Genomic DNA, 14,253 nt, shown 5'->3' on the forward strand with positions numbered 1-14,253 from the left:
ATTTCTTGAGTAAAATATACCGAAGTATTGCTACTCTTAGGTTTTACCTCATCGTTCATCACAGTGGCAACATAAACTTGGTCTTCGTCCAGCTTCTTGGCCAGCGGCTGAAATAAATGGCCTTCTGTGTCACATCAGTTTATTCTCCAGGAAACAAAGTCTATCATTATAAGTCTATTATTAGTCATAGAGTCTAACCAGACTTTATAACCGTCACTGCTCCCAACAAACTCATAAAGTCTTTATATACATGCTGGTACTTCAGCTGTTTTTAGTCATTTTAAATAACATTTCTGCTTCTATCTGCACATTTCTGTTTTTTATCACTTATTGTAGATAGTCTGATGTTCCTAACAGATTAATATATACACACATTTTGTACATTTTGATCCTACACAACTGGACATTCCTTTGGACCAGATTGCTTAATAACTGCAGAGTATTTATGTTGAAATGTTTTTAATCACACAGTATGTTTCATATATATTATTATCTTTGCCTGAATCTACCCTTTGATTGCAGTAAAATGTCTCCAATGTGGGACAATAAAAGTATTTCTATTCTATTCTTAATTAAATGTTCCTACACTGCAAAAACACAAAATCTTGCAGTTTTGGTCTAATTTCTAGTGCAAATATCTTAGTATACTAGAAATAAGACAAAACTATGTTACATGTAAAGTTTTAGTAAAGTAGGAGTTTGATTTCAGTCAATAATCCCTTAATATTGATGAAAAAGTTCTAGTTCCTTTGGCAGATTATTTCACTTATAACAAGACATGCTTCCAGTATCAGTGCCTATATTTTGCTGAAAAGTTACTTGTAAGTTAGTTTTGTCTTATTTAAAGTATTTACAGTAGAAACTAGACCAAAAATACTTGGAAAGATTTTGTGTTCTTGCAGTGCAGAAGCTGTGAATCATTTGGAACAAAGAAGAAATGTATTTTACAGCTATCTGCATCTTTACCAAGCCTCCATGAATAAGAACAGTTTGCTAAATACTCAATTCTCATATTAAAACTAAAATCTGGAAGGAATTTGACCTTTCATGAAGAATGTGTCATCCTCTTTATATCACCAGCCACTCCTCCGTTTTACCTCTCTGGATAATTAGCATCATTTTTGCTCGCTACAATAAAAGCTGGAATTACATCTTTGCAGCAGGAGAAAATCATAATTATATTCCAATACACAAAAATGCATTCTGTTATTCTGCTCTCCCCCATTAACATTGCACATTTAAAAGCTGTCGGTCGCTCTGCTATTATCTCAGAGAACCGACAATGTTCCCACTTACCACTGACATTTAAATGTCTGCGCTTCTAGAACCCAAATGAACCCAACATGGGCCTGAGCGTTCTTCAGCCGGAGCCACGGCGTCTCTAAATCCCTCTGTCAAAGACCAGAGTCTCCCATCAAGGCCCGGGCTGCGGACCAGAACCCACCTGACCACCCGCAGCGCCGCGGCAGAGTTTAATCAAGCGTGCAGGATTGAACTAGCTTCCAGGTCAGCCTTGCAGCGACGCTGACCGGGACGCGGCGGACGTGTGACTCACAAGTCGTTATCATTTTTATCACGGAGCAGAGCGAGTCTGGACGATGCGTCTTGACAAAACAACCTGAGATCTTGCTTTGAGTTCGGCTCTGGCCAGTAATTCATATAAAGCGAAGTGGCAAGGCCTGGCCGACACAAGCGGCAGCAGTCAAGCTGAGTAAACACTGACCTGCCTCCCGCTTTCATCTCTGATGTCACTCAGGAGGTTTCTCCCAGCGAGGTTGATCGCTCTTACACTGACACAATAACGCTATAAATAGGAACGAAATGCACTGAGGCGACGCTTTCATCTCCAGGAATTTTCCACACTCCAGATAAAATGTTTCCACCCATTTGTGGATTCCTAATTACACTTTAGTTTTGGCTAATACTCCTGGATTTGTGTGAGTAATGGCTGGTTTGCAAAGATGAGGCTGAACATGGGTGAAGTTAACAATGATCATATCTTCATCGCTGTGCTGTTTGTGGGTGAGTAGGAAAGAAAGCAGTGAAATTATCTGAGTAAATATGACCAGAGATAAAGTGTCATGGCGCCTGGGTCAGATGTTCCCAGTTTCCACTGGCTGTAGGTTATGATCACACAGAGCCGGCCTTGATGCTCGGCTCCAGTTTTCATTATTTTACTAATTAAATGTGCCACAGTCTTCTGTCTGAACACTTTATGACTCCAAAGTGGCCCGCATGCGCAGAAGAAGAAAGTAGACGTCACACAGCAACACATTGTTTACAGAAGTGATAATTGATGGAGCCGTTTACAGATCGATTTTAAATTTATTCAGCAGAGATTATCGCCACAAGTTCATAACCAGACAGAGGAAGCTAGTAAAAAAAAGAACAGCACTAGCGACAGCAACGGCCTTTACTTTAGCATCAACAGCTGCAGCTTCTGAAGTCTGATTGGATGTGGAGTCAGAGCTGAGAGAGCTGGGATTGTGATGTGATGCTTCACTGACACAGACGTCTTTCATCAGTTCCTAATTATAATTTTCAACCATTTTAAAAATCCAGATTTATCGTGTCTGACTTCTTCTGGCGCAGAATTATGACCAATGACGTAAAAGTAGGAAAAAATGTGACTTCAGACTATAGATGCTATAGTTACGTATCCGCCTTCAGCTCCACACATGGAAATGGCACAAACTAGATTTTTTGTTCTGGGGTAAATCAGATTTGAGTCACGTTTACCTGCTGTGTGAACGTTAGATCTGTCAAAGTACTGGATGATAAATTGTCCCAATAATTATTACAATAAACAATAGTGTTGTTGTTTTGACACCATTTTCAAGTAATAATAATGCAAGTTTGTTCACTGGATGATATTTTAATTATCCAAAATACAACAACCAAAAACAGTAAATAAAATTAGGGAAGAAAACATTTACACCCAACACCATAAATAAAACTGATTATGGGGAACTGATGTTCTGCTGGGATAACTTCAGTTCTAACTGAAGGTGTATTCAGGATCCTCTCAGTTTGAACAGTGTGCAGCGGCTCATGTCCTCTCCTCTTGAAGGTTCAGTTTGACACATTCTGTCTTCCTAAACTTGATTAGGACCAATGAGGCTCCATCTTGGAATCCAGACAACATTTCATGGTTAAAATTAAAACTAATTTCTGTCCTTCGGTATTCACACAGATAAAGGACAACATCTGTTCACAAATAGCTAAAATCCAGGAATACCTGAGCCAAACAATAGCAAGTAGCAATTCACCTTCATATTTCAGCTTCCCAAACTGCAGTTTCTTTCAAATATTTAAGATTTACTCACAAAATAATCTGAACAAGGAATAGATAGGAATCCACTGAATGTCTAAAATGTCAATAGACATCAAGACCAGAAGTGAAATCTCTAAAATAGAGACTTTCAGATGTTTAATAGTCGTGTGAATGTAGGAAACATTCAGCCCAACTAGCATAAAAGTGCCTGGAACAGATGCTGGGACAAAACACGCCTCCAGTTTTAACGAGCTGAGCTACACAAAAGCATGCTGCATAATGCCACCAGGACTTTTTATGTCTTCCTGTCACTTTTTAGGAGCAAATTAAAGTTTAACTCTCACTGCATCATTCCTGTGTCATCAGGGAGATTCGGTGAGTTAACCTCTACGGCTCGGAGGAGCTGCCATGCAGAGTGAAGCAAACTTATGACTCTTGCTGAAAAAACTCACATTTTGCTTTTGTGAAAACACTTTGTCTCAAATTTTATCCACAAAGCTTCTTATCGCCAATACGCAGTCTGTGCAGAAAAGAAAACGGCTTCATATTTATTCTCCTAATCTTAATCCACACGAGATTAAAAATGACAATATCACAATATAAAATGTTATGTTTTGCTTTGTGCTTTCAGGTGGTTTTGTTCCTTTCTAACTTTTCAGTTGATTGATCTGTGTATAAACTAACCGGCCACTTCATTAGGTACACATGCACAGTTATGTGGCTGCAGTGGAGCAGCTGGTTGTGGGTTCAAATCCCAGCTTGGAGTCTTTCTACCTGGTCTTTAAACCGCTATGTGCAAAGACTAAGGACAGACGTGAGCTTTGGAATGGAGAAGGAAGTCGTGACTTTCAACGTTGCATTGTTGTTATTGGCAGATGGAAACTGCAAATATTCTCAGGTTTACTGAAATAATACGACTGAAGCAATTAATCAGATTATTGAAATAACTGTCAAGTAATTTAGTATTCAATTAATTGTTAGCTGAAGAGTACAGACTTTAAAAAAGTAATTTACTGAAAGAACAACATACAACAAATATTTGTCTTTAATAAAGAAAAAAGAAAATCCTCTGTCTGTAAAAATGTTCTGTGCAGAACTCTGCAAGTGGCATTTTAAGCTTCACCTGGTTCAAATTGTGTAAAACCAAAAACATAATCACCAGATCAGCCTTATCCTGGACTAATGTTAAATTAAGCAGAAAGTTGATGTTTGAACATCAGCTGCAGTTTCATCCTTTGCTGAAAATGATCGAGCATTCACTAAAGAAATGCCACGTTGTTGCATTAAAGGCAAGGAAATGTTAATTTTCTTACCTTAAATATTGAATTGAAGGATTTGTATAAGAGGCCAAAAAAACCTGCAGAATTCTGATTAATAATCAGAAAAGTCGATAGATTAATTGTTTACTAAAGTAATCGTTAGTTGCAGCCCTAGTTGTGTGTATAAAAATACTTTGTTGATGCCGAAAGTCAAAGCAGAAAAGACAAACTGGTTCCATTACTGGAGCTCCAGTTAGTGGATGGACTCCAGCAGAAAACCAAGAACAGGAAATTATGCAGGAAAAGACTCACCAAAGTAAAAGGTTGGAGAAAATAAACTGCAGATTGTAATGAGTCTTGAGTTCAGCTGCAACATTTAGACGGCACGATCAAAAGTTGACATGAACAACACAAAAACATGCCGCCTTGTATCAACGCCTCAGGCTGGTGGAGGAAGCAAAAAATGTCTGGGTTTGTTTCCTGGCACAATTTGAGTCCTTACATGTCAACACTACAGAATACTTTAGTATTATTCCTGATCATGTCCTTTATGACCTCGAATACAAAGATTTCCTCTTAGCTACTTCCATGTCATAAAAAAGACTGATATACTCCAGTAGCCTCCATCCACCTCTGGCATAAGAGATGACAGTGAAGCTGACAAATCTGCAGCAACAGTGTGCTGCTGCTGCATGTGGATAAGGAAGAAAATATCTGAGGAATGCTTCAGACTCCTTTTGGAGTTTATTCCTCAAAAAATGAAGAAATAAAAGGAGCAACAACCTGGTACTAGATAGGTGTACCTAATAAAGTGGCCAGGGCATGTATTAATATACCTGAAACAAAAAGATTGTGTCCACTTAGACAACACAGTGATTTGTCTGATTGGTGAATGGCCTGACTGGTAGAACCTCCGCAGACAGGAAGTATTCATCAGAGTAATCAGATTCCCGTCAACTTTTCAAAGTAAAATCCAGCAGCTGTCCCTCCGAACTGAGTGGATGTCCTTCAGAGGGAACCGCAGCTCCGCAGGGCTGGAATTAACTCGGAGAGACAAACCTGCCCTCAGCAGGGCGCACAGTTCATTTACTGCACGTTACAACTTCACTGAGCCAACATGAGATCCACACGGCAAAACACAACCAGAAAGCTGTTTACTGTGGGATTTTACATCAATTTCAAGGAATTTACTGCGGATTAGATGTGAAATGTTTAGATAGCTGGTTTGGAACCGACAAAACTGGTTTCGGGTTGTATAAAGAGTGATTTAAATCTATTTTTTAATGCGCACAAACAGTGTGAAACGATGAAACCCAATTAGAACATAAAGGGACACCGAGGAAGGATCCACGAGTATTTGTGCATCCATCTGCCAGTGGATGCACAAAGCTGCGGGGCTGTCTAATTTAATTTTATCCTCTGACTGGAAATGTTGCGAGTGACCCAAATCGGACGAAAGTTTGCCTAAACATCCCACAACAAAAAAAACCCACAGCCCTTCCAGAGCTGTCACATAATCTCAGGATTATAGCAGTGCAGCAAGGTGAACATTTGCTCATGCACAGCGCCTGGCAGCAAAAGTCCGGGGCTGAAAATGAATGAAGGAGATGGAGAGAGAGTGAGATGGAGGTCTGACAGTGATGGACAGGCAGAAAATGTTGTTATTACAGCAGCATGCAAATAAAAGCCAGAAGCACAGACTATATAGATCTTATTATGATGCAACCACCTGCTTGGATGGACAGTCTGAATTTATTGCATTGTGCTCTTTTTTGCAGAATGGATGCTGCATCCTGAAGTGATGAAATCTCCTAATTTAGCGAATAACACACAGTTCAGTCACTCTGCTGCTGCCTCCACAGGTGCAACATCCTCTTGTGGCTCATTTAGCCTTTTTTAAGATAACATCCACAGCAAGTGAAAATAACAGCAACATCAGAGTACAAACTGCGATTAAAAAAACATTAAGCAGTGCTAAAAGTTGATTTAAAGCCAGCGGGATCCATCATAACGCATCCAAATGAATCAAATGTACCTGTGATCCTGGAAGTCAGTCGGATCCGTCCGTGCGCCGGGCTGAAGCTCAGCTCTCGGACAGCAACAAATGATCTGGAGTGGAGAAATGGAAACTGACGCTCGTTAAACGCGCAGTTTCCCCGGGAGGAAGCGCACGGGTCAGCGGCTCAACTTTAATCACCGCAGCGAGGGGAAGCAAAGCGATGCGCCGCGCTGCCAAACAGCCACTGATGTCCCCGCAAAGCTCGCACTGCCACTTTATTTCTCACGGTGGTGTGGCGCAGAAATAATTTATTAAATAGAGGGGAGCGGGGGGGCGGCCGCTAGGTGGCGCAGAGAGAGGTGAGAGAGGGCGAGAGCAGGCGGTCAATTAGTGCGGTTCACGCACCGCTGTGATTAACTGCTTTGAATAATTATCCGCAATTAGAGAGCAGCGTCACGTGACGCAGCTTGGTCAAAGGGTAATTTGGTGCAAACTGACAAAAGGCCGCAGAAAAGGGGCTGTGGAAATGCAGATAATTGTGATAATTGTGGGCTCTTGCAGAGACGTGAATCAGCTGGTGGGCCGGAGAGCTCGGAAATAAATCCACAAGCAGAAACGGAAGTCAGTGTGACAGAAGGGAAGAAAACGGAAAGAGATGTAAAAAGAGCAGCGAGGCACCAGAATCAATCTTCAGTTAATTCCTTCTAATTTAAAGTGGAAATATTCAGAAAATTAATCTCAAAATCTTAATTTGGAATGCATATGGGGGGCAGGATGTCTGAAATAATACAACATATTTCTGTTTAAAGTAGTCAGAGCCACACTTACTGTCATCCCAGCCGTGAATATTTGTATCCCTGTTTTATTAATCAATTTTCTCCTATGATTAAAATTCCATATAGGCCATATTCATCAAACTAATAGAATTACACTCCTAGAGTCTATTACTGAATATGAGTTTCACTTTTTGAATTGAATTACTGAAATGAATCAACTTTTCAATTACATTCTCCATTATTGATGCACCTGGATGTTTGTACGCATATTTACACATCTTCTGCAATTCATATAAACACCAGGTCGTTTTATTTGGTCCAAACACAAAGTCCTGGTTCCTTTTCTTATTACGACCATAAATATCGTCATCATTTTAGTTGAACTTGACCCAAATTAAGTAATGTAGATTTTTATGTTATAAAGACTAGGGTAAAGCCAAGAAGTGTCACAAAGAGAGAAAATCCACTTATAAAAACTGTACTAGTGATATTAAATTTAATGTTTTTGCTGACCACTGCTTCCCTGGTGCAATCCCTGCAGATGATTTTTCTTTTCACTCTTGGTTGGAGAGTTTATTGCAGAAAAGTGAAGTCTTAGTTTCATCTGTCTGAAGCACACAGAACATGAAAATCCTTTAGTTACATTTATTTCAAATGATTTATGAGCAAAACTGGATGAAAAGTCACTGAAATGTTCCCAGTTTCCATGACATCTCCTCCTAACACCTCACTCTTCTTTTCTCCAAAAATAATTTAGTAACTATTCCAATGTGATCAGCATCGATTCCTACCGTCTCCAGCAGTTTTCAGTCTGTGTGGATCCTTGGGGAGTCGGCTGCAGTGAATGAGGAGAAAACAGAAACTGTCTGAGTTCGTTTCATAACCGTCTCTGCCCATTTCATGCTCTGTTTTTGAAACATTCCTTAACTCCTCTTGTGTCTCCTCAAATAAAAATGGATTTGTGAGTTTACACTTGCTGGGGAAAGTTATCTGGCCTGTTCTCATCCATTTCCTGGGATGATTATAGTCAGAGTACCATTAGTACAGGCAGCCAGACTCTACATTATCTATAATCTATAATCATGTCCCAATATGACCAGCAGCTGGGTTTACTGCCCCGCCCTCTTTTACTTTCCAGATGTGAGTCTGAAGCTCAGCGCTGACAGACTGGACATGCGGACGCGGCGCACGCAGCTTCTCCTCCATGCTGCTCCTGCTGCGCACAGCGCTGTGTGCTGGTACAGCGGACCGCATCCTAAGCTCAGTTCACTCTATATTTCTAGGTGCACTGCACAGCTTGATATTGGGAATTATCAAAGAAGCTGGAAGCCTGTGTTTCTTTCCATTATTTCTAATTATCTCCCAGTGACAGCTTGTTAAAACTCCAGCCTGACATTTCACTGAAAGCAGCTGATCAGAACTGGATCATGTGTCCCAGTAAAATGCCAGCTGCTGATCCCCAGGACCTTTGGGAAGACATCCAGTGGACTGATGAGACAAAAGGGGAACATTCTGGGAGGTACAGAGTTTTGTTACCTCTGCTGTAAAACTAACACAGCAGTTTGATTGAAAACCATCAAACAGTCCAGAGCCGCTTTTCTTCTCCAGGATCAGACAACTTACACTAATTAACAGAAAAATCCTGATCTCCTCCACCTCCTATTGCCATCTGAAGAAAGATCAAAAACAAATAATCAGAGACAGGAGGAGGGTCTAACTGATGTCAATCATGCTTGTGTAGGCGAAACAGCTCACCATTACAGGAAAACTGTTTACCCACCATCATCTGAGTTCATTACAGGCTCTGCTGATATGAAGACGTTGTAGTGTAGCAGAGAGCAAGAGGGAGGCTGTGAGTAACTCATACATGAGGATGACTGACAGCGCTAAGACCCTCCTCCTGGCTCTGATTGGAGTATTTTTGAAGGCAGATGAACAAAATGTTTTTCACAGATTATCTGTCTCATACTGTCACAACATGGCAATAGTTTTAACAAATACATAAAAGTATGTTTTTTAGTAAAACTTGCATACCTCAGCTATAAGGTGAGATGAAATTCAGTTATACAAAAGCACAATTAAGAGCACATGCAGCAAGTTCACCTCTGAAAGGATGAAATACAAAATGAAGGTCTCAAAGTGGCCCAGTCAAAGTCCAAACAGCAAAATGTGCAAACCTACTCCAGACTCCCCCTAGTGGCCTGGAAGACTCCTGTTTTTCTAAGCGAGTTTGCTACGTTTTATGCTTGTTGTTTTTGGTATTTATGTCATTTTCCTTTAACTTCCGTTTCCTGTGGCTGCATCATTTTCCTTATGCATTTGTTTTGTTGGTTGTAGGATTTTGTTTCAAGCTTCTCTCCAGCATTTTTCATTTCCATTTTGCTGTTTTTTGTGTTTTAGTTTTAGCATTGTCCATGTCTGTGTAGCTCATTTCAATGTTAGCTCTGCTTTTGTAGTCCAGATACTCAGATTATGATGCAGGAGCAGAAGTTTAAAAAGGGAGACCCAATGAAGCTGAACTGAAATAATTCTGCAGAGGAGAGTGGGTCCAAATTTATCCAAAGTGATGAAAAAGACAGATTCACAAATGCTTGATGGCAGCAGTCGCCTTTAAGGTTGGAGCAGGTTAGGTTTATATTTTCATGTTTGTTAGTGGATGAAAACTGCTTTTTGCTTTAGTTATCTGTTGATCTGGTGCATTTAAGAAAGATTCAATGCAAAAAGCCAAACAGAGGGAATCTGAGGGGAGAAAGTCGTTTTTCACCAGGCTGGTTTCATCCAGAGTCTAAAGGTCTTTTCTGCTTCTACAGTGAAAAATAAAATAAAAATCTTAAGCATCTCAAAACTATTTAACTTAAAAAATATTTTTTTCCTTCAGGACAAAAAAACAACAAACCCTGTTAGAGACTGTCATCAAATAATCGCTTCCAGTTATGAATCATTTGGAGTAAACAGGTTCAAAGGTCAAAATTAAAGCAAATAACCATAAATGTTTAGAAAAAAACTAATTACTCCCACTGTGACATGCTAAGGAATAACATCAGACAAAACAACACATTAGTTCCTGCAAAGCTTGATGACAACAGTCAGCAGAAACACGGTGAGACGCTACCAGGCAACACCGGCCTGCCGGAGTATTGCAGTGATTTTTCATCAGGAGCTGACTGACAGCCTTACCCGCCAATTTACTGCAAACTCTTAAATAGTTCCTTTTCTAAAAGGGGGAACAAAAGATTTCCCTCATTTATTTACCTCTGAATATGCCTTTTTCTTTTCAGAGTCACATGATGGCAACCCGCTCTGAAAACAGCCCCCCCTCCTGATTCCTGCCTGCATCAGGTTGAAAAAAGAAATCATTAATATACCATTAAGGGTCGGCTGTGAACTCATAACTGCTCCAGGCTCACATCAGCATACATGCAGCCCTGTTCTCTGCTGCTACACCTTCCCCGGAGGTTGAAATGTCATCCTTCACTGTCATTACGTTTCTCCCCCCCCCATTAACTATTGATTATCTCCACTTCAGCATTTTGAGAACTGCTGTGGAAACGGCTCCACATGCCTGGCTACCCACACTCTGCAGGCCAGCTGGAGCAGAAGTGCCCACCTCTGGGGGGGGTTTAATGCAGAAAATCGGGTCAAATCCAACGTTGGCTGGGAGTGAGGTGGTGGGACGGGGGGCAGCAGGGACACTGGGAAACATTAGCGTAGCCTACCTAGCCCATTAGCAAGCGCGCTTCAGCTGAAAATCGCAGGTTAAGTTGTTCTTTTTGAGACCCCAGGAGAGTTTTCCTGCAGCCTGCATTGAATATTTACTGTGAGGTGAGTCTGGGCTTTGTTTGTGCTGCTCCCATAAAGTACAGTTGGAAAAGTTTGTTTGGGCAGCAGCTTTGCACCTTCTGCCTTCCAAACAGCACAGACCACTTTGAACATCCAAACACTGCAGTGCCTTGCAGAAAAGTCCATATGCTCCCGTCTTTTCACTCTAAACTCAAACTTCAGTTTCTTTTATTTTACAGTCTGGACATTTTTATATATGGTGAAGAGAGAATCACCACAAACACAGCTAGTATTTATTTATTTATTTGTATTTTTAAATCATTATTTAACCTGAAAGTCTCTTCAGATAAAATCTCTTTTTTAAGGGAGACTTGGCTAAGAGTGTGTCAGTGTACACTATAGAAAATAAAATAATTTAAAAAGTGCAGATTTTAAAAAAAAAACTAATGAAAACGTAAAAGAAGAAAGCACAAAATTAAGGCTTTGTGAAATTATTAAAAGTGATTTGAAAACAGCAGCTCCATTCTTCAGCTGAACAGTTTTTAAAAGAGTTTTAATTTGTTCTTGGTAATAAATGATTGGAGTTGTTCTGACTTTGGTAAATTATTCCAGGACCAACATGCAGAAGTTGGTCCTGAGCAAACTGAGTTAATGTTTGTTTTTTCATTGTAGAAAGAAAAGAATCAAAAGTCATGTTTGATTTTAGCCACAAACCTTGTAGAGAACACAGAAGTTGTAGAAGACAAACTTTTTTGAAAATTTATAGTCAGCAGCTAAAGGTGGTGGGAAACTAATGCTGCAAACTTCCTGCACTGAAACATGGTGGCAGCAGCATCATGATGTGGAGATGTGTTTATGGGAAGCATAAACACATCTCCGCGGGAAAATGGATGGAGCTACATGAAGGAAAAACTTTAGTCTGGGCTGGAGGTTCAGTTTCCAGCACAAAAAAACTCTAAACATAACCAAAAATAAAGTAGGGCAGTTTAAAACAAATAATTTCCATGTGGCCTAGTCAAAGTCCGGGCCTAAATCCAACTAAGGATCAGAGATGACACTTGAAAACTGATGTTTACAGAAGCTCTCCATCCAATCTGACTGAAACTAAAAACCTTTGGTCTAGATTTGAGTCTCTAGATGAGGGAAGCTGGAAACGTTCATCTAAAAAAATCATTAAGTTAGTTGAAAACTAAAGCATCCAGAAAAACCCACATTAGAATAAATCAATTTAAAAACCATGTATGATTTTGCTTCCTCTTCAGCAGATTTGTGCTGAAGACACAAATCACATAAAACCCATTAAAATACTCAGAAGATAGAGGCTGGAATGAAACGGGGTGTGAATACTTATTCTGCATTTCAGAGTTTGGGTCTCAGTGAAGGTAAGTTTTTTTAAGCTTTCTTAAAAAACAAAAGCAGGTACCGTTGGGTTGACACTATCCTGGATGCCAGCCGTTTGCTTTTATGCAGATAAAGAAAGAAAAACAGGAAATATGACCTCAGATGTCTGTTTGCTGTACAGATTTGCATTAATAGCTTTCGAGAATTGAAAACCATAGCCCCACTTCCATATGCGCAATATTTGTTCGTTCAGTATGATGTTCATTAAAAAGTAATATTTGTCTTCTCTGCAGGTGAATATAGAGATAAAACTACCTTAGTCGCTGTTTTTCTCCTTTTTCCTTTCAAACATTTCAGTGACCCTGATTTCCCGCCTGATCCTCCATGATCCTTTGCTTCCCTGACTTCAGCTCGCCCGTCTCCCCCTGTAGGATACAGTTTTATTCCCAACACTATTTGTCTGCCAGATTGTCTGTGTGCCTGCCGTGTCGGTTTTCTACTTCTCTGCATTTTCTTGTTTTCCAGCCGTGCCACTTCCTCTGGCCTCAGCCTGAACCTCTTGTTTTGTTTTGTCTTTCTTTTGCAAAAGTATCCTCGACACATTGTGATTCTGTGGATTATCCAGCCATCTGTGAGCATGGTGTCTGTCGAACACTGTTTGGAAAAGTAGATCAAATTAGCATAAATGGGATATTCTTCAAAAATGAGTGAATTAGATTCTGAGATCTCTTTCGTTTCTACGAAAAATACCATAAAACTCGACTTTTCAGTCATTATTCGGAACCATGACTCAGAGAGAGGGGAATCCTTAATTTGCATTTGTCTGAATAAATCTTGGGTTCATACTTTGAAACTGTCTGGAAGGATTTTCTGCAGAAAAAGGTTAAAGATGTCGAAGGGGAGTTTTGTGTTTGAAGCTTTTTATTTTGCAGCTTTTTCTTCGTCTTATCTGTGTAATAGTGTGGTTTTTTTTTCATGCAAAGGTGGTACACTGTGTAAAATTAAATTATGGCTTTTAGCCATAAAACTAATTTACAGCAGCCACCACTTTTATCAGCACTGCTATTAAAGAGAAAAGCTTAAAACAAATTAATATTTTATTGTACAAACAAAATATCCCACTAAAAAAATCCAACTTTTAATTTCTGCACATTTATTAAGTGCCCTCATTGGGTCATATTTGTTTCAACACACATTAACAATTCCCATTAAAAGGTCAGTTTTATGTATTTTCATAGTGGCGTTTTATAGCACAATCAAAGGAAACCTCAGACGGAGAGTCACAGGGTAACAAGATGTGGAGTGAAAGTAAGAAAGAAGCATGAAAACAGAGAAATAATGAGAGGAACGAACAAAAAGAGCAAACAGGTTTATAAGCTGAAGCAGAGGTGGAAGTGACAAAAAGCAACCAGAAGGAATAATTAGATGTAAATGGGAGCAGCTGAAGGAGAATCAGGTGATCAAAAACAGCTGCAGAAGGAATAAAAGCTGAAAGAAGATGAAAAATGAACACAGAGAACTGAACTGAGACTGAAAGGAACCAGAAGGCATGAGAGAACGAGTAAAAAGAACCAAACCTAAAAGCACAAACAGAAAAAATGAAATACAAAGGAATCAACAGATACGGCAAGACATGTAATACTAATAAACTGAATACGGCAAGACCTGTTGAGCTGTAATACAACATAAACATAAATGACCCACCAAACGATGTAACAACGTTACTGTTGGGAGAGACGAGCGTTTCTCCTGGCAACCATTAGAAACTTTACAGTTTAAACTTCTCCAGCTGTTCCGTCATAAACTTTCTCATTTATCTGCTAA

The 14,253-nt window shown here is 39.8% G+C and overlaps 1 protein-coding gene across 1 annotated transcript in view; it reads right to left on the minus strand.

Moving 5' to 3' along the window:
• vwc2 (von Willebrand factor C domain containing 2) overlaps positions 1 to 6,880 on the minus strand; it is a 49,924-nt gene extending 43,044 nt beyond the window's left edge. The window contains exon 1 of the mRNA XM_015008512.2: positions 6,569 to 6,880. The gene's annotated coding sequence lies outside the window, so the exon portion shown is untranslated. The remainder of the gene's footprint in view (positions 1 to 6,568) is intronic.
• Between the last annotated feature and the right edge of the window lie 7,373 nt (positions 6,881 to 14,253).

This window comes from Poecilia mexicana, unplaced genomic scaffold (assembly GCF_051168715.1).
Source record: "Poecilia mexicana isolate PSO_F unplaced genomic scaffold, ASM5116871v1 scaffold_15, whole genome shotgun sequence".
Classification (NCBI taxonomy): domain Eukaryota; kingdom Metazoa; phylum Chordata; class Actinopteri; order Cyprinodontiformes; family Poeciliidae; genus Poecilia; species Poecilia mexicana.